General features: G+C 39.5%; 1 long non-coding RNA gene across 1 annotated transcript in view; it reads right to left on the bottom strand.

The window, feature by feature from the left end:
- Positions 1-407: 407 nt before the first annotated feature.
- Positions 408-24592, bottom strand: part of LOC142601533 (uncharacterized) — a 120021-nt gene continuing 95836 nt past the window's right edge. The window contains exon 3 of the long non-coding RNA XR_012835050.1: positions 408-498. This is a non-coding gene — a long non-coding RNA (uncharacterized LOC142601533). The remainder of the gene's footprint in view (positions 499-24592) is intronic.

Raw genomic sequence — 24592 nt, 5'->3', positions numbered from 1 at the left:
ACAGGAGATAACTTAAAATTTTCAAATCCCATAAAGTCATAATTTTTATTTAGGTCTAAAACTAAGGCAAATGAATGCATTCAGTCCCAAAAATGTATTATGGGTAACTAACCAAATACACATGATTACACAGTCAAACAGAAGGGCTAAGAAGGCTCTTTTAAAAATACAGTTCGTTTAGAAAGAAAAACACGTTGTGTATTACATGGCTGAGGATCTCTACTTATTTTGAAGACATATGAAATAAACAAAAGGTTACTGATTAGCAACAGCAGCAGCAACTCCAGTCAGGAAATGTCTTAAAATATTAATAACCATATACACCTAGATGAAGATACAGTATCACATCTGCTCAAGCCATTATAACGTCATAGAAAAACATTTGTATTGGACACTTACAGTTTCCTGTTGTCTTCTTCCTGTTCTCCATTGATTGCATAACGCGTTGGCATTGCTGACCAAGCTCTTGGGAAGTACAACCAAATACAGTTTCAGAAGCTAAAAAGAACAAATAGAGTGTGATTTAGCTTGCAGTAATGGCAATAAACAAAACAAAAAAAATACCTACTGCAAGAAGTGTTTTTCTGTGGAAATCCTAGCCATGGTCATCTTTGGTTCTAGGGAAGAATGTCAATATTGAAGTAGCTTAACCTAGTGGAAACATCTGATTCTCATGAGTGCGGCTTCATAAGAGATCTAGAATGTCCTGGCTAATAAATGTCTCGGGTCAAATTAAATAAATCAGAGTGGCAAGCATTGTAATGGTTTAATTTTATAATCTGCATATAAACTTAGAGCACTGCGGTAGACTTACTCTGATTTATTTATGCCTGTATCAACGCCCATTCATTTAGCATCTTGCAATTTAATCAAGTTAGGAAAACAAAACCCTGCACACTACATTAGTTTTCATTATACAGCTTAGGAGTATGTTCCAACCACAGTTTCTAAGTACTACCCTTCTCAGGGTACCTGAACAGATCCTAATACCAGCAACAGCCTTCTCTCAGTTGGTGGGGAATTAGACGGTAGGTGTTTAAAGGCTGGGAAAGAAAGCTGCTCAATCTTTTGTGGCAAGAACACTGTAGGGGGGAGAAGCTGCCAGCAAAGGAGGAAGCAAGATCACGGACGTGCCCACGTGTGCGCTGAGCATGGAGCGGGCTGTAGCTTATATGTTTGATTTCCCGGAGTACAGAACTGTTACAACCAAGGTGCTCTCTTCCCCTTGCTGAAAGGTTACATTCAGTACCTGCTGCCGTGCTCTTGCCTCTACCCGGCTGAGCCCGTATCCCAAGAGATAATACAGCATTGACTATGTTCACTCAACAGGAGCTTTAACATAAGTCACAGAGAAAAATCAAACAGAATTGGACATAACGGAGCAGTGTTCAAATAGGAAGAGAAATTCTTAATATTCTTAGAGTGCTAGCCTAGCTCCCAAACACTAAACATGAAAGATGTGAGTAGGTTATAAAATTAACAAGTAAAACCAACAGGGCAGTTAAAGAACGCTTTGGGGCATGTTTAAGGCCCAGCAGCTAGGGATTCACGCTAACTGCTATGCAGTTTGTTCCGTTTCCATTTCCAAGCTGCCCCATCAGACAAGACCTATCCTGAAATATTACTATCTCCCCTCGTTTCCCACATTTTACAAACAAGTCAGCAACAACAAAGAATTCCCCCAAATTCCATTCCTGTAGAAGCCACAAGGCTAGAGATTATGCTGGGAAATGATAGCCACCGAGACAAAACAGCTTCTTCAAATAAGTTATGTCAGATCTATTTCAAACATATTCAGAGCTGGCAACCCACCTCTTCCTAGACTCTCTTCCAACCCCACAAACTAGGAATTATTTCTGACTTTATGCTTACTTGAAATTTTGGCATCTTGATAGATACATCATGGAAATTTTTTTTCCCTGTTATTTCTCATATTGTTTGTTGACTCATTTTGCCTGAATTTTTACCACAGCACTTAGGTTTCCAGAATAGTCATACCCCAAGAACCTGTGCAGAAGTCACCTTTTCCTACATCTTCCCAGAGGCTTGGGCTTGAACTGCCAATAACTCACTCTTTCCTCCTTCCCCACTCAATTTTTTTTGACATCTTATGACTTTTCTTGTTAATAAAGGGGTTCTTCCTCACAGGCACCCTTGGGAAGCAGTATTCCTGCACACCACAAATGCTAAATAGATAGTCTGAAAATAGTCTATTAGTGTTTTGCACTATCACCTGCCCATTTTTATGCAGATTTTCTGAGAGAAATGCGGGTAAGGTTCTGCATGTCCTAAATGCCAAGGTAAATTGAGAGATAACAGTAGGGAATACCATGCCTAGAATGCCATATCTTGTAAAGTGCCGTTTTAATTTCTCAATCACTTTTCTCAGTCTCATACAATGCAAGGTGGCCAGTTTTCCAAAGCTTGACTAGATATAGCCAGTCAGGACATACTCTGAATATTTTTATTCTTATGTTGCAGTCTATTCAGTTACAATAAATAAATTCATCACTATCATCATCTAACACTGGTAGCATTTGAAATGTCTTCTGCAGCAGCTCATTGCAAAGACATTTAGGCATTAGCTTTCTCCTGGAGCTTATATCAGAAAGCAGCCTCTGTGAAGTTGTGGTGGATGTGTTCATAACAACCGTACATTACACATTCTCCCATGAGAATGAAAAGCTAACAACAGTTCTGAGCACTGTGACAGGGCAGATGGTAGCTTTTTCAGACACAGTCTCACAGATTCTAGAAGGGCCTCTGACTAATCTGAGGCCACGACTATAATGCAGATTATCAGATTTACAATTCACTTTTGCTTTGCCCTTTTTTTTTTTTTTTTTTTTTTTTTTTAAGATCTGTTTTTTCAGGTAAGTAATAGGCATCAGATGTTACCCGCAAAAATCTTATGAGAACAAAATGCATATAGGTTTTAGGACATTATAAGCAATGAACCATGAAAAGGCCTAGCAGCAGGAGAAGAGGGATTAAGGAAGAAGTTAGCATTGTCCAACCGTAGGATAAATTATCTATGTAGTGCACCTCGACGATTGTGCAGCTAGATAGTTAACGTGCATTAACATTCACTCTGCTCAAAAAATGCACGCTTTTGGGGATGAGAACATTAACTGCTGGAAAAATGCATGCTTTGGAGGGTGAGGACACTGACTTCCTTTTTATATTTGCTATTCTAATTATACTGTCCTGATTTCAAATTAAAGATACAATGGCTTTTGCTGTTCCATTAAGTAATTCTAGATTTCTGTAAACATTCTTTCCTTGGTTGGTTTTTTCTCTGCACTGATTTTTTTTTTAAATACATAAAGCAATCAAAATAAATTCTGAAATCAAAACAAAGAGAAAACAAATGGCACCTCAGATATTCCCTTAAAAAATAGCTCTGTGCATCATCCTCAGGCACTTTTGTCATCTGTTGCTATAATAACCACTTTAATTACACGAACACTCACCAAACTGTGCTTGGCTGACTAGAGGACACTTCCCAGCAGCTAAATGAATAGCTCTGAAGTACTGCTCATTTCCAACTCAGTACCAGATTTTGTCCTATCATATCAACAGCCACGCAGCCAAGAAACTGAGCTTTCTTGCACATAGTCTCCATGGTGTTTATGTGTTTCTTCCCCAAACAGACAGATGCAGATTAAGCAATGCATGTCAATCTCATTATGAGACTGTGAAATGTGCAGAAAGTTTGTTACACACTCATGCAATCATACACATTGTGAACATCCTGTTTATTTGGCCTGTTCTCTGATGATTGGCTGCGGTGTTTCAGCACATTACTGACAGCTGGGAATTGCTCCAATGGAACATGCTTTTCCTATGACAAAGATCCAGAGAGCAGCAGTAACATGTGTCTGCCCATTATTTCAGCCGTACAAAAAAAATAAAATAAAAATAATAAAAAAACCAACGCGGCACAGTCCCTCCAAATGAATAGCACATTGGTTGTCTGAGCCGTGCTGGAGCACCGCTAGACGGGCCCTCGACGACCTTTGGAGGCCATCTGAGATAATAAATCCTCAGACCCCCAGTTCCGGAATGCTTTGGGCAAGGTCAGGATGGCAAATTTCCCACTTCCACAATATCAGATGTTACGGTAATTCCTTTTAGCTAATGTGTAAGAGCAAAGGAATGTCTTCAAACCTCATCTAGGCCCTGTGGAATCTGTTGAAAATGCATGACAGCTGCGGGCTTTGGCTGGGGTCTGCCTGTGAATATACGAGATTTGGAAACCTTTCAGACAAGGAAAGGAGGGAATGACTGTACATTCAATGTGTACCATTAGTCTCCTGCCCTCCCTTCCCAGCCCCATTTCACACAACATGGCCATATCACAGCTCTACAGTCATGGCTGTCATGCATTCTTTATGACTGAGTGTCGCGGGTAACGTCCAGCACACAAAAATACAGATGTGCATGCGCATACACCTACACACACAAATGACGGGGGGGAGGAAAAAAGAAAGATGGATTTCCATAAGGTATGAGAACAGGAAATTGAGTAGCTCCCCCATTATTTTTTTTTTTTTTATAAAATTCGTAGGGAGCAAAGAAGTAAGCAACTAAGAACTAGACTGCGGCTTGATGTATCTGGATGCCCAAGGTGGGAAGGAATCTCACATGGATTCTCTTGTTACCCGTTCTCCAGAATGCAGGTGAGAGACCAGATCATGCAAAAGACCGTGTCCTCCTCCCACATCCTCATTTTCAAACAAAAGATCATGTCCTCTTACACGCCTATTTTCACATCACTAAGCAATAAGGTTCAACGCCAGCTAACATATTTATCCTCTTTGCAGTCTTGTGTTTCCAAGGACTTCACAGCCTTGATTTCTCCGAGTTGGTCCTCAGATACAAGATCTGCAACGTGTGTGGGAAACTCCATTTGCAATGTGCATAAATTACTAAGATCGAAGGCAAGGAAGGATCAGAACGATTGCCTTGGAGAGCTACCTTCACTATACATAGGGTTTTCAATCTGTAGTTAAGAGCCCAGACTAACACAAGCTTTTGACTATTCATGAATTACTTCAACAGTGTGAGAGCGCTCCTAGCACAAGGGGCTTCTTCCAATAACGTCAGTATCCTACACAGTGTTTCATAAACTTTATTATTTTGCATACTGCCATGAAGCCACCTGCATATACGGTATGCCCATCTTTTACACTGAAAATGGCAAGAACCTGCTTTATGTGCAATAGCAGCCACTACAAATTGTTATTACTGCTAGTATAAAATGAAGTAAAAGAACAGATCCAGCAGTATCTGGACACAATGCACCTGATGGTGAGAGACTTGGAGCAAGTGCTTTTCCCAGATTCCAAAAGGGGTCTTTTGTTTCCAAAAGAAGCATTGAAAGGACTGGTTAGAGAACTTGAAAACAGACCTCAATATATGTGTGGGACTGTCATACCTGAGATGCCGCAAAGAGAGAAGAGGAATTAGGAAATTAGAAGTACATTAATTATAAAGATTAAAGGCAGCACACTCACGGCTTCTTGCAAGCAGTTGCAAAGCACAGCAAGTCTAAACTTATCAGCCAAAGACTGGTAACAAGAGATAACGGTCTTTGGTAAAATCAAAATATATTGAAAACTTTTTCCATTTTTGTCAAAGGGAGGAGGGCTGGAAAGGTTATAATTTGTCCTAGATTTTCATGGGAGTAGGAGGCAAAACAATTTCATGGCCATTTTCAAGTAAAGGCAGTTGAAAGGACTGATTTAAGCAGAAAGATGTAAGAAAAATAATGTTTTATCTACTTCAGAATGCAGATTCTGAATTAGAGAGCCGTAGCTGCTTTGTTCTAACAAACATCTACCTACTTACATATAGCTGCACAAGATGCATTTTAAATGAAGTGTAATTACCACCCACTGAAGACCACCATTCTATTTGATACTGCAAAACACTACAATCCTCCTATTTAGAGGCTTATAACCAATATCTACAGATTTAATCTGTTCACATTTATGGAAGTCTGGACCTACAAAGGTATACTTATCCTTATTTTTGTACTGATCACTGAGTTAAATATGACCTCAAACAACTCTGCCTTCTAGCACTATACTGGGTTTGTGCTTAGCATGGGCAGAAGGAGACTCTCTTCTGGATGATTAATATCACTTTCTAACTTACCTTTGTTTTGCTTTTCATCCAAATATGGCTAAAGCTCTTTTTGCCCTAAGTTTACATAAGTGAGTATTACCAGTCATCCTTGCCTCTTTCCCCTGAGCAAACAATAATCCTTCAGACAAATGAACCAAATCTGTTATTTATTAATCTGCCATTCCTCAGGTGAAGATGCCGGCTCGCCACCGCCCCACGCCACCTTGGATAATCCCTGACCCCCACACCAAACAGGTTTAACATGTTTTAGTTTTAATTTGGACTCGTTGTAAAGGATACTGTAAGACACAGTACTGGAAAACACAGACAGGTTGCTCTATCCAAGCATACAAAAAATAATACGGTACCATATTCTCTTGAACCACAGGCATCACTATAAATTGCGTACTGCTTTACAGTAGGCAAGCCAGACTTCCAGAATTTGTATTCACAGCTATACACTGGAGTTTCTAAAGCTGGGGTCTGTAACCTGAACTTTGGCCCATAGCACTGTGACCAGAGAGCAGAGTGGTCCCTTGGACTATGCTTCAGACATGACTTAGATTTGCTTTGGCAACATCAGGTCATACCTGAAAGTCAGTGCACACACCAGCGTCATAGTACAGGTAAAGGAGTTAAGAGGAGATTCCTCTGTTTTAGCATTAGGAAAGGGTTTTGTGAAAGATGATGTGCACAGCACTTGGTTCAAAACGCTGAGTATCGTTAGTGACATGAGAGTGAACGGAAATAAAGTGTACCAGGAAAGGAGATACTTGACACATTGGGGTGAGAATTTGCTCAATCAATGACCCTCCACTGCTGTCTCTTCCCTTCCAAGCACGTTTGGTTCAGAAGGAGGACAAAGACAAGTCATCTGGTCTCTTATCTGTTAGCTTCTACTTCTTTAGATGAGTACCGTCAAGTGACGTGATTTCATGTACAAATTGCTTACATACTGATTTTGCCAGCAGACGCTTAGTCAGGGAGCCACAGACACATAGTATGTCTTAGTTTATTACCAGATATTTCTTTTTTGACTGTGCACAGAAAATGGACCAGATCATCAAGCAGGAAGGTCCTTATCACTCAACCAGATGGAATTCTCTCTGTAAAGAAAGCAAAATGGGTGGCTCTGCACCCATACAAAAGATGTAACAATCATAGGTCACCGAATAAAAGAATTCCCTTCATTCAGTGATCAACAGGTCTAACACACATCTGCCAAGGGAACATCAGGGATAGAATACATTTTGCAATTGCTATGAAACAACCACACTGATCTGGTTCTCCGAAGCAGCAATACTTCAGAGCTGATGTAATCTTAAAAACCAAAGACTAATTGTTCATTTGTTATGCCTGTGGATACAGAAATCCTCCAATCATTACCACAGGAGAAAGAAACCAAGAGAGATGTGTGCAGAACCGGTACAGCACCACTCATTTGAAGTTCCATTCACTTTTCCCAGTCTTCCTGGGAATACGTATAAGCAGAGCAGGTTTTGCCTTACCAAGATGGAGCCCTTTATATACAATCCTTATAAAATATTACAGCAGTCTAAGAAATGAACCAGAACATTACAGTAACACTACTGTAATGGTTGGTGACATTAATGCAGACTATCATACCAGATTGTTTTTAAGAAAAAGAGAATGACAGTGCACTAAATCAAGTAACATTCTCTTTTCAGTGTGGAAAACTAGCCACACCTTATTAATAGACAAATTCTCCACAGATAATAATAGTCTGCCTACTGCATTCGACATGGTTTGTAATCCTGACTCTGCTTAATTGAGAGTTTTACCCGTGATTTTAGAGGGATTTTACCTACTGCCCCTGCTTTTATGCAAACTTCCTGACCCCTGATAAAGTGCATGAAGAGCCTAAAGCAAAAGGAAGAGTTCCATTCTGAACTTACTACCAAAGTTCAAAAACAGTCTATTTTGAAAATTACAGCTACTGGAAATCTTCTTTTCAGATGTCTACGAACATGCTAATTTTTTCCTTACTAAATTTTCAGCCAATCCCCCCCCACAGGCACAGCTGATTTGCTTCCACATTCAAGGATTTTCAATAGAGCTTAATCAACTCACCAAAGAGAAGTTGCATTAAAAATACATGAAATTCATGAGGATAAACTTTCTTTGTAGAACCTTATCAAATAGCAGGGTATTTCTTGTGTGATCAGTGGCTCTTTCACTTATGTCACTGGGGCAGATTCAGCACTTTAAAACAACAGTAGAAATGTAGAGGAAATCCACCTATTTAGCTTTGTCTCAAGGGAATTCACCTAGATTTACACCACTGTCAAGAAAATCAGAATTTTGCCCATTGTTTAGATTATGTCATTTTGCAGTGTGGTAACAACACTGTTTCAGAGCACTGACTCTCAAGAATACGTGAAATAACAGATCCCACTACCCTCCACTTTTTCAAACAATGCGGAGCAGAATTCAGCCTGCACACCAGTACATAATAAAGACAATTTAAAAAAAAAAAAAGGCAAACCAAAAAACACCACACCAGAAAACAGCTATTGATTTAAAATTATATAAGGCCCATATGGAAATACAGTTTCAACATTAACACCAGAGAAGCTGTAAAGTGTTTTGACCATGGCAGCCATTCCTCTCTCAACAAGATTATTTTCCAGCAATGGTCTACACAGATTTTAAAGGTAAAGAGGGTATTGAATCTTCAGCTAAAAAATGCTAATTTAACTTCAGGCAATACCAATGCTCAAGATATTTCTTCTGCCATGATGACTTCCAAGATTTTTTTGGTATTCATCTTCTAGTTTGCATTTAGACAGAAAAAAAAAATATATTAAAATATCTCTTTAATGCATAAGTAGAAAGAATTTGTGGAAGTCTCTCCAAACTTCTAATTGTATAAATAGTCATGATTCTAAACTGCATGTAATAATTAAAGTAGCATGTTCCACTTCAGGAAAACCCATTTTTCATATTGGACGTTACCCTTGGTTACACAGAGTGGAAGAACATTTCTGCTTTCTGTTACATATGCTTTTCATTTGGTATCTAAAAGCAATACTGTCATAAAATATGCAAGCAAAACAGCAAGTCAGTGGAAAAAGTACTTAGAAGACTAACATTTAAATATTTAAGGCCTTCTCCTAGTACAACAGGTACCACTTCTAATCAGTTTATCCCAACATCTACTTGAGAAGATTATCTTGTTCTGTCAGGTCCCGGGACCTGCCCAGGTACCTGAGAGCAGCTCTGAGAGCACCCTGCCAGCGCAGGCCACCCCCATTCCCTTCATTTCTTTCCCCCAACCCACAAACTCCATCCTCTGATTAATCCCTTCATTTCCCTACACTGACAGGCAAAACAAGGGATTTGAAACTGAGTGATGAGTCGACCCCAAAGACAAATCCTCTGCCAGCCTTGCTCAGACACAATGGAGTGTGAGCAGTCTCCCCAATATCCTAGGGATACTTCATCGAGTGTTTTTCTTCACACTCGCTTCTACAGTCTAGCCAGGATCACACAGCATGATTTTTGCCATTTGCACACTTAATCAAAACAAAGTAGTCAAACATAAGAGTCTTTTTCTTTCCACTTCACCTGACAGAGCAAGTACAAGGAAGCTTGGCTGAGTTACTGCCAATGAATTATCTAAATATTTTAAAATACATCCTTCATTTTGTTGTTCCCGACTTACTGCCTTGCTGGGTAATCCTTTTTATAAAACCAATACAAAATGCGTACTGTTGCTCTACAGGTCACACATACCAAGATCATCTCTCAGCTTACCTGTGGTATGACATAAAAAGAGTAAGACTAGAGAGTGACACCAGACCAAGAGGCAGATGCTTAGCAGGACCTCCTCACACAGAATCCAGCTTCTCTTGACACGAGGTTTCCAAAGGGACAGATTCTCATGGCCATTCACTTTAACTCAGAAACTTTTGTTTGAGTGAAGACTGAGGTAAATTCTAGTAATGGGGTCTTTTCGCTGAATTGGCTTATTCTCAAAACTAGGTGAGATGACCAATAGCTTATATACACTCTTGCCTACACTGAGCTAGCCGTACACCTGACTCGACACATATCTTCACACAATCTACTGTTTTTTCAGTAGAAGAAGATACATAAAGTGAGTAAAATTTGCATGACATTGTATTGCATGCATTCCTGTTAACAAATCCAATATCTGGGGTTGTAAACTATCGGAGGCTCATAAAAGAATATTTAAAAGACGTGGCCTGGAAAATACAAAAATCCACAACAGCAGCAATAGAACATCCACTGCGATCCCAAAATAAACATGGCAGCAAGGTTTGCAAATTGCCTGCAAACTTCCTTAGGTAAAAGTACTTACTATTCCGCATGGCTTAGGTTTCCAGTAAGTTGCTCTCTTGAAATCTGCTTTTATAATCATTCCTGTCTCAGAAAGAAATATAATATTTCCAACAAATCTGTATCAGCAAAATCACGTTGTCCACAAAGTTTGACTGACTGGCTGGCTGTAATTTGTATATGCACTGTTTTCAATTGGATTGTGTCTTTTGGGCCTCTTCCACTTGCAGGGGACACAAACGAGAAAAATTTTGATGTATACTAATTGACGTTTGTCTGAGCACCACGAAGCAATAATCCACAGAAGCTTAACAATGCAAAGTCAAGCGATAAACCAAAGTTTTCAGTGGATTAGTGCAGATCCACACCCCACCAAAACTGACTTAGAGCTTTTCATCTTGCCACAGTGATTCTATAAATACAGCGTAAATAATATTCCCTATTAATCCTCTCTATTATCTAGTCCTACACCCTGCCTCAGGAACCAGTGCCCTGAGCCCAACATGCAAGTCTCTATAAGGCTGGGGTATAGTTCATGGCTATCTTACCAGTTAGTTTGTACTGGTTAGCCTTAAATTAGGAACCAACTGAGCTCTTTGGGTTCGTTCTCTTGGAACTAAAGAGTTTTGTGGAATATGAAGGAAAAAAATCATCCTCCCAGATGAGATTATGAGACATGTAATACATCAGCATCACATCCTGATATTGTAAAAGACTTCAACTGGGCCCAATTAGAAACAGGGGAAAATTAATCTTTTTTCCTCAGGACTAGCACCTTCCAGTATGCCATACCTAAAGTCCTCTCAGAAAAGCAAACCATCACACAGTGCTTGAAAAGATTCAAACTACAGCTATCTTAATACTACTACATTCAAGATTATTTCATGTTAGAAGGGCAAGGCTGCTAAAAAGAGATAATATTCTTTACTGTTCCAGATATTATCGTTGGAAAAAGGGGAGCAATGAACAGCAGAAACTTAATCATGCATTTCAGCTATATCTGTAGCTCAGACAGAAGCTCCCCCCTACATATCTCAGCCTGGCCAGAAGCACAGGGACAGTTCATCGTACTGCACGCTCACAGCCAGAGGTCTTTTTGACAACCCACTAACTCAGTGGGCAGAATAATTCATTCACGGTCCTTCTCTCCTGCGCCAATTGGGTAAAAATCAAAATCTGCTTTTCTATCATGTTTTTACAGAAGGAATCATCGGAAAGGCTGAAAGTATACAAAGATCCAGGTGTTTATTCACCTACCATGGGACTGCAAGTCAGGGCTGGAATTCCCTCTCGAACAAGCTCACAGTAGTCTTTTGATATGCTTTGTTCTTCTGTCTTAATTTAAAAAAAAAAAAAAACCAAAACCAAAAAAAACCAACAAAACACCACCTTTAGAACAGCATCGCTGTCTGGTCTTCCTTTTTTGGATCTAACCAGGACATTTCAAGGAGAACAGCAACATTATGACTAGATAAAATAAATTAACTATGCTGCATTTTGACCTCATACATTTGAAGGTGTTTCATTTTAATGACAGCAAGGCTGTCACTAGACTCTCAGAGACTCAGGAAACCTTGTTAAACTATAAGTTTGGTGGATTGCTAAATAATGCTTAAAGTTAAAGGTGGGAAAGATCCACTGGACTGTTCACTGCTACCAGCATCCATGCTCTGTGTGTTGGGGTGCGCTTTCCTTACTAGTAGTGATAAATGGTGCAGAAAAGACAAGTTTTTGTCATTTCTTTGGGCATTTACTCTTCAACAAGAGACAGCCCAGCATTAATCTTTATACAATAGCCCTTTCAAATTTATTGGGGATGAAACCAACATGCCACAAAAAAAACAAAAAAAAAATCAGAGGTTTCTACATAAATTAAGCTATTAAACATAGCAAAAAAAAAAAAAATGTAAACACTTTACCAGATTTTAAAAATAGATCCTATATCAGGAATAAGAGTCTTCATTCAATTGTAGGAAGGTTCAGACACTCTACATAAAGAGTATCAAATCTAAAGCCTTTTCTTACATATGCTTACAATGCTACAGCACTTATTTCACAGCATTATAAGCAAGTAATCTTCTCAGTTACCAGGGATAGAGGGAGTTTGTGGGTTTGGCATGCAGCCCAACAGGATATGAGCTGCAATGCAACAACAGGCAAATAACAGTGGCATTCTCCTCACAAAATCCTTTAGTTCCTGTAGCAAGACCTCGTAGCCCCAGAGACTCCCAACACTTTCATATAGGCATTTTGGAGTTAATAAGATACTTTTGGTTTGATGAGTCTGTAGACAAAAACAAAGTGAAAAAAAAAAAAAACCAAAACCCACAAAAAACCCCAACAAACCAAACCAACCAAACAAAAAGGTAAAAAAGTATCTCCATGCAGGCTCAGCTCCTGTCACAGATATGTCACCACAGATCCCAAAACACAATCACTGCAGCCAGCACTCAGAAATGCTGCTCACTCCTGATACCCTAGTTCACAGTTAACTCCGTATTTAATTGTGCATGAAAAACCAACTCCAATGTTTATACTAGCCAATAATGAAAATACTGATCAAAGAAAAATTAAAATCCATTTAAACCAGCAAAAGAGCTTTAGGAAAAAAACACAAGGCTGATCTATAATCAAATACTACAGTAAAGAACTGGAGAGTAGGGCTGGCCCCGGGTATGCATACCCTATTATGCTCCCAGCTAAAGAAATTGTAATCTGTTTACACGCACAGACAATAAACTCTGCAGATAGAGTTCAAACCTTGGGCTTTCAACCCCACCATCACAAGGCCTCCAGATCCCAACTAAAGTAGTAACAGGTATAGATATGAGGAGCAGCCGGCTGTAACCACAGAGGACCAGCCGCTACATTCACAACAGCATACAGCTCTTACCCTAAAATGTTGTCTAAGGCAAATGAACAAACTAATTCTGTCCTCCTCTTATTGAGTATTCACTACAACAAGCGTATGCTACAAACAAACTCACCTATCTACTGAAAGAATAACAGGTGAGGTCTAAAGGGTTTAACTTTATTTCACGTTTGTGTTGTATTACACTTATATTTCACATCTGCATTGCACAGCAACCTTTCAAGGCAAAAACCACGGACAGTCAAAGATTTGACACCGCGTGTTAATCAAACCAAGGACGTGCATCAGTGCCAACAGGACGCAGTACTCCTTTACTCAGTGATAGTAGTAGTCCTTTACTCTCCTCCCTTTACCCCCTCAAATTTTAGTAGTATCAAGTCAACAGAAATTCTTGTTTTGAATACAGAGGAAAAAAGCGAGCAAGGACTTGAAAGAGGAACTGAAGGATACAGCTCTCATCAGATCAGTTTCCCTTTCCAAGTGCATTGCACCAGAATCCAACCATCACATCAGCCCATATGCCAGCTTCTTTGTGAAAGACATCATATAAAATTAAACGATTCCACAGAGCTACTGGATTTGGGAACATAACTTTTCAGAACCCAGATTCTCTTTTCTGACCAGAGAATTATGTGCAAATGTGATGTGATAGAAAAGCCTGACTTTATACATTCATTTCAGATTCTGTTACATAGCTTTGTGTGAGTAGCCATATGCAAAATGACTTATTATCAATCCAAATCCTTATTTAAAATGGGATTTTTTTAAATGGAAATGGGAAGAGAAAAATCAGGAGTGGTTTTGATTTTATGACTTGACAATGGCCAGGATGTTATTTTGAAAATATAAAATCTAGACATTCCTAAAAGTATAAAATCCTACTTCTGCTGATTTGTGTTTGCTTTTAGGATTGTATTAAGGTGGTTTTTGTACTTCGTGATGGACACACTCCTCTATATCTACACTGCAAAAAGTAGGGAAGAAATGTATCCTCCTGCTGCTTCCTACCCAGGTATTCAGGTACCCATAAGATTTTAAAATAATTTCGTATCAAGAGTTACGGAGGTCAAGCACTGCACTTTCACTACAGAAGCTGAGAAAGCCAGAATAGCCTGCTGACTCGCCCTTACAAAATGAATATCACCAATACACCCACATCAGCTTCTTAAGCAGAACTGTCCTGCAGGAAACAGTCTGTAAGTTAAATTACACCATTGCAAGCACTGGGATTACCCTGAAACCAACGCAGCTTAGAACCAAAGCCTTGGCTTTGCGCGTACCATGTGGCAACACCACTACCAGAATAACACGTCCAAATTTTCTTTGCTTCCTTTTTGTTCTAATAGAAAGGACAGTGGATGAACAACAGAATGATGGATGAACAACTGAGACATGCCATACTACAGAGCTGCTGAAGACCAGGTCATCTGTCCACAGCCAGAGCAGAAGAGGTTCAAAAGATGTGATGTTCAGTCGCTGTTTGGATGCTTGCCCGCTTACCAAATGTACTTAAAAGGCACTTGAGAAGAATACAGCAGACTCAGCCAGAAACAGAAATACAAAGAGAGCCAACAGAAAGCATATACAATCATTTCAGTAGTTTACAATTGTGTCTAAAGACCAGTTACCAACCCAGAGTGGCTCAAGGTGTGGGCTAGCCATCATATGTACTCCTTGTGATTTGTTTCTCCTCACTGTGGGATGAAGGACTCAGTAAACAGTTTGCATCACAGGCATCATTGCAAGTGTCCCACTGCAATCAAATACCTAATTTCATCAAAACCTGCCTGCAGAGACCAGTAGAGAAAATGCAAGAGAAGCAGAGCAGGAGGACAGTTTCTTAGAAGAATCTCATTTTTGTTTGCTTTTTTTAAGCATTTCCATGGCCTACAACTGCTACGCTGTCCCTTATTCATTTAATTTCCCTTTATTCCCATTGACTGGCAGAAAACATCCTACCTATTTTAACAAAAGTCTTAGGACAGTCAGGTTGATATCCAGAATGAACCGCTTCGAATTGGGGCCACTTCTGGCCATTGCCTGGCAGAAAACAAACGCCTTTCATGATGTGCCCCTTATTAAAATGCTGTACTTTATTCAGAGAACTTCAGCATTGCTCGAGTTACTAAATTTCACTAGCAGTAAACATCTTAATAAATGTACTGACTTTTTTTTTCCATAACACACGCAAAAACCCAAAACATAAGGATCCCAGAGAATGATCAGTGCTTCAATAACGGTGGGGTTTTTCCTTATGAAGCAGAAACCTCAACCTTCAAAACAATCGAGCTGCAATATATACACTCAATTTTCAGCTTTGTCTAGCTTGCTTTGACTCCAAGCCACCCCACTGCAAAATCCTTTTGTTTTTTAAGCTTTTGGTAATAAAAGAACCATCCATCAGCTGTCAGGACAACTATCAGGAAGCAAGTTTCTAATCCCCATTCATGTATCGCAGGCATTTTCTGGAACACCTGCACTGACAGCATCAGAAAAAAACACTGGGCCAAGGCACGAACCTTTGAGGGGGCACAGACCAAACCATGTAAATAGCAGCAGTGGCAAAGCCACAGGAATTTATGTTTGTGTGCGCACGCATGTGTGTATGTGTATTTGAGGACTCTAGACAAATTTGTTCAGGGATCAATATGGTTTTGTGGATACAGCCTTTTCGCCATGCTACCCTGCTGTTTTCCTGGCTTTTGGTAACAGATGATAATTGGATACACTACCCTAGAGTAGGAAGCACATAATATGAGAAAGCTGCTGTTAATTCAACACACAGGTCTTTCCCTGAGCTGGGGGACCAATGGTTACGAGCCTCATTACAGATGACCGGGGGTTGCAATTTGGCACCAGCTTCGGAGATTTTATCATCTGACACTAGTCTTCATAGGAACAAAATCAAAACCTTCTGAATGCTTATGTGAAATACAGACTTAGCAAAAGATTCATTTGTATAAGAAAAGTAAGAGACAATTTTTGCCTATAGGCAAGGATGTGAGAGGATCACACATGATTGCTCAAATCAAAGCCGAAGTTTCCATCAATATCACTTTTGGAAAAAGAAGACACTTGAACGCCTCTCTTCCCCATACTACAGGCCAGCTACGAACATCCCTCAACATACCCACAAATCTGCTTAAGTGGTTTCAAATTGTAGGGAAAAAAAGAAAAATCAATAGGCAAATTCCCCATAAAACAATCTGAATGAGAAAACATTAAATAAGATCATTTATGTATTAGAAAAGGAGTCCCAAAACTGGTCCCCCTTGCACACATATCATTACCTTTTTCATCCAGGCAGTGAGGCAAAATTCAAGATGCAATGGGCTGTTTCTAGGAGGAGGGAGAAACAGCAGTGGAGCCAAGTATCTTTTAGGCAATCCTGCTTAATTACAACAAATGAACACAGCCCTGCTTTCTTGCAGAAACACAATGTCAGGTTTTTTTAGACGTTTTTCTTTCAGTCTTAATGACCGGGGACATTATTCCTTCCTTTGGGGATGCTCCCATCAAACAGTGATGCTGTTAGATTAAGATTCTTTGTCTCTCTCAAGAAAGGTTCCTGTATAGACGTAAAGTTAATTTTGCCTGTAAAATAACTGAAAGTCTTCAATACACAGCAATCACCTGGGATTTCTCATGTCCAGGATATAGCAAACCTTCTGGAGGGAATCATCTGACTGTCATATTAGGATCATGTAGGCTGATATCCTGTCTCTGACTGTAATCGTTATTTGTGGTACAATCTACCTCCCACAAAGGTCAGTTTACACCTCGGCTTCTACAGGAAATAGGTAAGAGAAAAATCAAGAGGAATATGAAAACATGTACAACAACATACCATGAGAAAAAAAAAATATTACCCAACTGCAGGAAAGCTAAAAAATGGACCATTTTTATTCTTCATTTATAATATAAATACTACAAATACACTACATAAATCTAGGCACGGTGTTGGGCTTAATTACAGAAGTTGAGTCTTCTGCAGAAATGGGCATTTCCTCTCTCCCTAATTACGTGCCTAATTTTCAGTACCTTCAGAGTTGCTGTTCCCGATAAGAGTATGAGTTGAGCTGACATACTCTATCGCTCTGATCAAAGCTTCTGGTTATGGTTTAGCACTTTGGAAAGTGAAGACACAGCCAAACACCACCACAGAAAGTGAAAATAAGTAAGCAAAAGTTGTAACAAATAAGGAAACTAGGGGCTAAGATTAAAGGTAAGTACTTGCTTTTTATCATCGGCAGCACGACACCGTATTCCAACGCGTGAGAAGCCACCACAGTACCAATTGATCTCCTGTCTGATGTTGAGAAACACAGCTGTTCTGCATCACCAACTTCCCAAAAAAGATGACACTGTCACAACATTTTTCACATGCCAGAGGTTTTTTGTTTGTTTGTATTTTAATAGCAAGAGTGCTTTTTCCTGGACTATTCTTCTCTGTAATTGGAAAAACTTTTAACTGAGTACATTTTGTGTTTGTGCGAATACGTGCTGTCACTTAGGAGTCTATACTATAAGCTACCTTGACATACTAGACAGTCCAGGTCTTTATTTTGGGTCCATCAGAGGGGTGCAGCATGTTAGCCAACTCTGCTTCACGCAGCATTCCCGGCAGAAGGATAACCAAGCCATGTGCTGCACCAAGCGCGAGGGTACACAGCTCCTAATAAAAAATTCCACAACGCAACTCAGAAAGGTTAAATGTCACAACACTAAATCAGACAATGGCTTGTAGCTTTCAAGGATCCAGCTACCATGCACAAGATTCCCCAAGCTGCTCTCAGAGCAAAGAGAAATAGGGTTTCCAGTACGAAACGCAATTGGACTTTGGAAGAAGCACATGATCTCGGTTTGCATAAAAACTGGAGAGAAACTATGGTTCTGCTGAAGACAATTTGACTTTTCCAGTTAATGTTATTGGAGCTGAAGTCCCACTCTAAAAAAATTACCTTAATGGACAGTCCTGCTAGAAAATATTACTAGAACCTTTCTTTTCTCAGCCACAGGGAAAAAAAAAAAAAAAAAAAAAAATAAAAAAAAAAAGACCACCAAACAAACAGAAATACAAGACTTGCAGCAGATGCAACAAAGGAAATCACAGACATCATTTCTTGCACTGCAGTAAATTGAACTTCTGCTTTGAGATTACAGGGTGGGGAGGGGTATACAAAGTGTTTCAGAGTTAGATTCCCAAATTCATTTTCTTACATGTTAGAGGAATATAACCTCAGCAAAATTAGACATGTATTTACCACTTCAGCCATTAAATAGATGACATGCTTTTTCTAGGATCTACTTATCATGAATTAAGGTGCATAATCTCCTATGTTTGGAAAGAGAGCGCACGTACAGAAATTGTTTTTGACAATTACTTATTGCCTACGTTAGGACAATAACTGGACTGTGTCATTACTCAGAAGAGATCAACCGATTAAAAGAAGGATGACTGTACCATTAAAAATGGATGAATTATAATTCATTAGCTATTTTGGCACTGTACCCCCATGTGTTGCATGCTGTATCTTGCATCCTCTATGTTGTAATTTACATCCTCAATTTCAGCATCATTATGGTGAGAGTCAAGGGATGCCACTGTATGTTGCTTTACATCTTTTATTTAGCTAGCAAGCACTGTTCAATCTTTCAAGAAGTGCTAATATTTTTAGGTTTAAATTGCTGTTTTTCTTGCAGGAGCTGTCACAAGTTAACAAGGTGGTTTATTCTCTGCTTTAGTACCTCTAACTAGAATTAATTCTTGAAATGAAGTCATTCCGTTGGCATTGCTGTTCTAGCAGTCTAGGAAAGAAAACAAGGATGAGAGAGAACGTCTCGTATGCTCTTTGACCATCCCTGTCATACAACTGGTGAATGCAGCCTTAAGTAAACCAAGAACATACCCAGACTCCACATCACTGATTTCTCATCCAGCGGGAAACCAGCTTGCATGTCCGGGAACATCTGCTACTACTCAGCCTTGGGATTATAAAACTAAAGTAAGAGACTATCTTATACATCAACAACTCTATTTTTCTTTCATTGTTCAGGTACTGGCCATTGCTAAATAATTACAATGGGATTTTCGTGAAGAGCTAACCCTTTTGCTGCATATATAGATTGCAACATATATAGATTCCCTCTATGATAACTCCGATTCCTTGAATATAAATGCGTTTTATTCGCATTAAGGTGTAAGATAAAAATCATCCATCCCTGGCTGCTGCTTCCACACTTACACTGAGGCTGGATCTCAGGAACTGGAATGTTGCTTTGGAGAGTTACATACTGCACGGGCACTTTCAGCATTTCCGTGTGTGTTCCTTAACGCTTTCACACTGCATTAGAGACCAGCAGAAAAACACTGTGTTCAGGACATGGTACAGCTGAGTTAAAAAAAAAATCAAATCTGGTTTGAACTAAATACTTTCATAAATAGGATATAATCCTTCTTTGCAATGGCTTCAGGATTGAGTTCACCATTTCAATGCTACAAGAACAGTATTTGCAATATCTTGCATCTAGACTTTTGCCATTTTGTGTATTATCATTCTACTTCAAATGTGAAGCTCCAGTGAGAGAGGAGGGATCTAACCCATTTCAATCTAGGCTCTCAAATTGCACCTACGTTACCTTTGTCATGTATATCAAAGGTATAGAGTATAATGCATACAGTAAAATGCACTCCAGAAACATACCTAATGCACTCCTACCATTAACAGGTGTTCAGTCCTTGGATCCAGATAAAAATATAGTATAGCACAGGCATCGGGTCCTCAGTATCAACCTTTTCTCTTTCATTGTCCACCACTACTGTGATGACTACTTGCTAATACAGAGACAGCCTCTGTCTACAAACTACAGAGAGTAATCTCCTATATGCAGCATATCTGAATTTCCCTCACAAACACTGGCACCGTGGGCACTTAACATGGCACGTGTTTTCCCCATCAAGTAGGCCACATGAATGGCCCCATCACATTTGATTAAACAAGACATAAAAACGTACAGATTTTGTAGCTAATGGTGAATGCCACAAGTAAAATAGAGAGCATGCTCTGTTGTACCCTCTTGTTGAACATCTTCTGAGTGCACTGACTAAAAAGGAAAAAAAAAATATTTGGTTTATGAACATCACTTTAGCCAGACAGCCAAAGTCATGGCATAATCATGAACCAGCATTTCCATTTCCCCTCAAAGAAAATACATTTCCTTGCTTGTATTTCTACAGCTGCCCTTTCTACCTGGGTGCTCTACCTTCATTTCCTGCTTAACATATCATTTAGGAGCTCCAAGTGCTTAAGAACACTTCATTGAACCTCTCAGCATCTTTTTGCTGCGTGGTACCCCTACTTGTGCTGAAGTATAAATCCAGATAACACATGTAAAACAGTTGCCTGGCACCTTGTTGAAAGTCATCCTCCCACCATGAGTCCTGCTCTACAATAAGGGGAATTTGCAACAATAGGATACTCTGCTCCAGATCTTTTCAACATGTGACAGCGCAGGGACAGTCAGAAAGCAATCAGAAATAGATTCTGCATTATTTTCCATCCTTTTTTGTCTCCACTTTTGAAGATTTTTAAGATACTTGTAGCAACTTACAAAACAAGAGATTGCTTTTGCTTCTATTTAGCTCCCAGCGAACGATGACAAGCGAGGAGTGCTCTGCATCTCAGCACCACGCAGCACCAGAGCCTGCCCTGCCGCTGGCTTCCCCTTCCCTGCTGCTCTCAGCTGTTTTCATTCATAGTCTCCAGTCTCTAGTTTCAGCTTCCATGGCATGCTTTATTTTTTAACAGAGCAGTAATTGTACATGTTAAGCATTAGGAACACCAGCCCACTGACAACGTAAAACAAATCTGAGAACCAAAATGGCTACAAGGACACAAAGCCAAATGCAGCAGCATGGTTAGGCCATCCCAGGTTTGCTCCAGAAAGAGGTAATGGAGAGGTTTCCAGTGACATGGTTTTTCTATCAGAAATCTGCCAAAACTTTCTGGAAATTATTTCAACAAAGAACTTTGAGATGGAATAAAAGAGATGCCTAGCACCTAGTTACTTCCACAGCGTGGAGTGTTTCAGCAGGAAAGAGAGGAAATCTAGGAAACCCTCAGCATGGTATTTACCATCTCATGCTCCTGAGATGGTAAAGATAGTGTGTCATCTCCACATTCTCTATTAGGAAAGGAATCACTTTCCAGCCAGATTGTCCCTCAGTACAGTGCCCTAACCAGAGGGCTGACTACTCAGGAAAGTCTTGTTCTTCGGCCAGAACAAACAACAAATGGTTTTTAAATAAATCTCAGTTTCACTCTGATGTGGATATCTTCATGACAAGAAGAAAATTAAAATCTGTTTGGCTAGGTCACTGCTTCTGTGACTTACCTCTTTTACTGAAAGCTGCAGGTTTCACTGAATAATAGTAACGCAAACGCTTCAGGCCCAATTTGACTCCATGAAGTGCGAATGGCCAGATGACATCAGCATGTAAGTGAGCTTTATCTCATCACAGTTTGCCTTATCCTTCCGGCCCTATGAGGTAGCAGTGATCTATGCAACTCTCGTGCAGCAGGGAGTCTGCCGGTTGTGTAGACAGTGAGAAATTCCAGCTGGTATATCCTGTAGTTGTCTGTCTTCTCAGTCATCTGCGTTAAATCCTTCCACTGAATGCCAGTTCTGATGTCAGTTTAATACACTGATCTTCTTAAAAACAAAAAATTAATCAAGCTCCAAATCTCTGAAAGACTAAACATTAGGAAAGACTCCTCTGGACTTCAGAGAACTTAAAGCCCAAGCAAGGACTAAGAGAGCTGAGAAAAACTCACAGGAGATCTATCTAGCCTTAAAAAAAGCTGTCAAGAAGAATTATTAAGATTAAGCCAGTATGGTCATCTTACAAAATAACCTAAAATTCATTCAGGATCATAAAAGTACAAAATCCATTCCAGAATGTATTACTAGATCTTTGTACTGGTCATGGTTTTTCCTAGATGTCACTATTGGTAATTACTGGAAATAGCATACTGGGCTACAGAGACTCAAGGCCTGAACTATTCTGGCAATTATTCTGTTAAGTGCTTTTTAAAACATCAATATCCTCAATAGATGGACACATGTGTTATTCTACTAAATCAATTCCAAGCAAGTGATCACTAATAGACATAGCTAAAATAAAAATATTTGGATATTTTAGCCCTGAAATTACAGATATGTTAGAGATTGCGATAATTCAGTAAATTCTTTGTCAATGTCATTGAATTTACTTGAGATTTGAATTCAGGTCTCACAGGGATGCATTGCAGTATAAAATTAATGGAATATATAATAGAACACGTTATAGAAGATAAGTGTCAAGCGAAAATCTTTCATCTTAATAAATGCTTTCCACAGTTTTTCTTCTTTTAAGCTTTTCCTGAGATTTCTTCTACTACCTACAAGTCCTATCTATAAATTCCTAATCCTACATCTTTCTGCTTTCTGTTTGACACCTTCCTCCTTGTTACAGAAAACCTTAAGCACATAAACTTTAGTCATCTCAGCCATTGAGCTGATCTTTGAATCACTGCTGTGATCACCAAAAAAACCCACCAAAAAAACCCCAAACCAAACAAGCAAAAACACCCAAACACACAAACAACACAAAACCCCAACACACAGATTCTTTACTCAATAACTCCGTTGTAAAATTTAATGAGTCAATGGAATGGCACCAGTACACACTAGTATCAAATCAAATGCAAAATAAAAATTTTCTCATTAACTTGAAGCAGTATTATCACCTACATAATCAGAGAGTTGGCAGGATCATTGTGAACACGTGCATGAGGTAAATTCACACTGGTTACTAACACACATTGAATATATGACATAAAGACCTCACTACCATAGTGTCTCATGGTATTAGCACATATAACTATATTACAAGAATAGAAGTATTTTATTTATATATATGTTTATGTGTGCATATGTATATATAGCCGTATTTTTTTAGTTCAGGAAGAATTGCGGAACAAAATTAACTATTTCAGATCTACAAAACTATTTTTTAAAAAATTTTTTTAATGAGCCAATGAAAAGATTAATGTTTCAGCTTAGGACAAAAAAAAAAAAAAAAAAAAGAAAAATCAATCAGTTCTCTGCTTTTTCCCTACAAACAAGCCTGGAATAAGGAGTGTTGTCTCAAATAAATGCAATTCAATGAAAACGAACAAACAAAAACCAACCAGTATTCTTCAAAGATAAGTGATTGATGAATTGATTACTGACCAGTCAATACGCAGCAAGCTCTGCGTGACATTTGAAAAAGTATTTCAAAATTTCATTTTAACACATACTCCACTAGTAATGAAAAATGTGCTGTCACTGATAAGTGGCCTTACCAGAAGAGTTTGTGGTGAGAAGGCTTTGAAAGAAGGAAATGGAAAGGGTACGGCCTTTCATTACATTAGGTAAATCTATTTGACCACAGAGAGATTGAGACTCTGCTGCTGAGGTTACAAGCTAAACAGGCCATCAACTTAATTAATGTATGACTTTTCACCCAACGATCAATGTAATTCCTTTACAAGGTTAACCCTCTGCCACCAGAGCTGAATTTGGCAGATAGCCCGCCAGCAGCACGGCACCGCTCGTGAGCGTCTCCTAAACCACCTTGGGGGAGCAGCCAGTTCTCAGGCTGCTGGCAGCCAGCTGCAGCCAGCTGCACGCCGGGGAAAGGCAGCCCTGAGCCCGGCTGCGAGCGACGTGCCAGATGCCTCCCTTCTCTCAAAAACGTGGTGGAAACAACTGCCACTCTGCTGTCTCAAAAGCCTTCCTCCCCTCCCCTACCACGAGAGGAAAAAGGTGGCCAAATCTGGGTGATTAACAAAATGATGTTTCCCACAGACTTCCAGTAAGCACATCCTGTACAGTGACAAGTACGTTATCCTATTCTTCAATTCTGCCTTAAAATCCCATTCTTCTGCCTGACAGCTCCTGTCTTGCATACAAGCCCAGTATTTTGCATTCCTGGTTGTGATGTTGTCACAGGGCTCTTCAAGCTAGAAACTGTTACTCATGCAAAAAGTTTTGTCCTGAAACTTGAAACCAGGTGAAACTTCCTCATTGCCTCCTTCTCCCCCTTCCCTCAGCCCAAGAGCTCTTGCCAGCTTTGCAGAAGCTTTTGCCAAGTTTCTGGAGCATTTGAGCACACCTGGGTTGAGCCTCAGAAGCTGAGGAAGGATGTGTAGACATTGATGGAAATTACACAAAGCAAAA

The sequence above is a fragment of the Balearica regulorum genome, chromosome 4, assembly GCF_011004875.1.
Source record: "Balearica regulorum gibbericeps isolate bBalReg1 chromosome 4, bBalReg1.pri, whole genome shotgun sequence".
In the NCBI taxonomy this organism is placed as follows: Eukaryota; Metazoa; Chordata; class Aves; order Gruiformes; family Gruidae; genus Balearica; species Balearica regulorum.
This window is presented reverse-complemented; position numbering and strand designations above follow the sequence as displayed.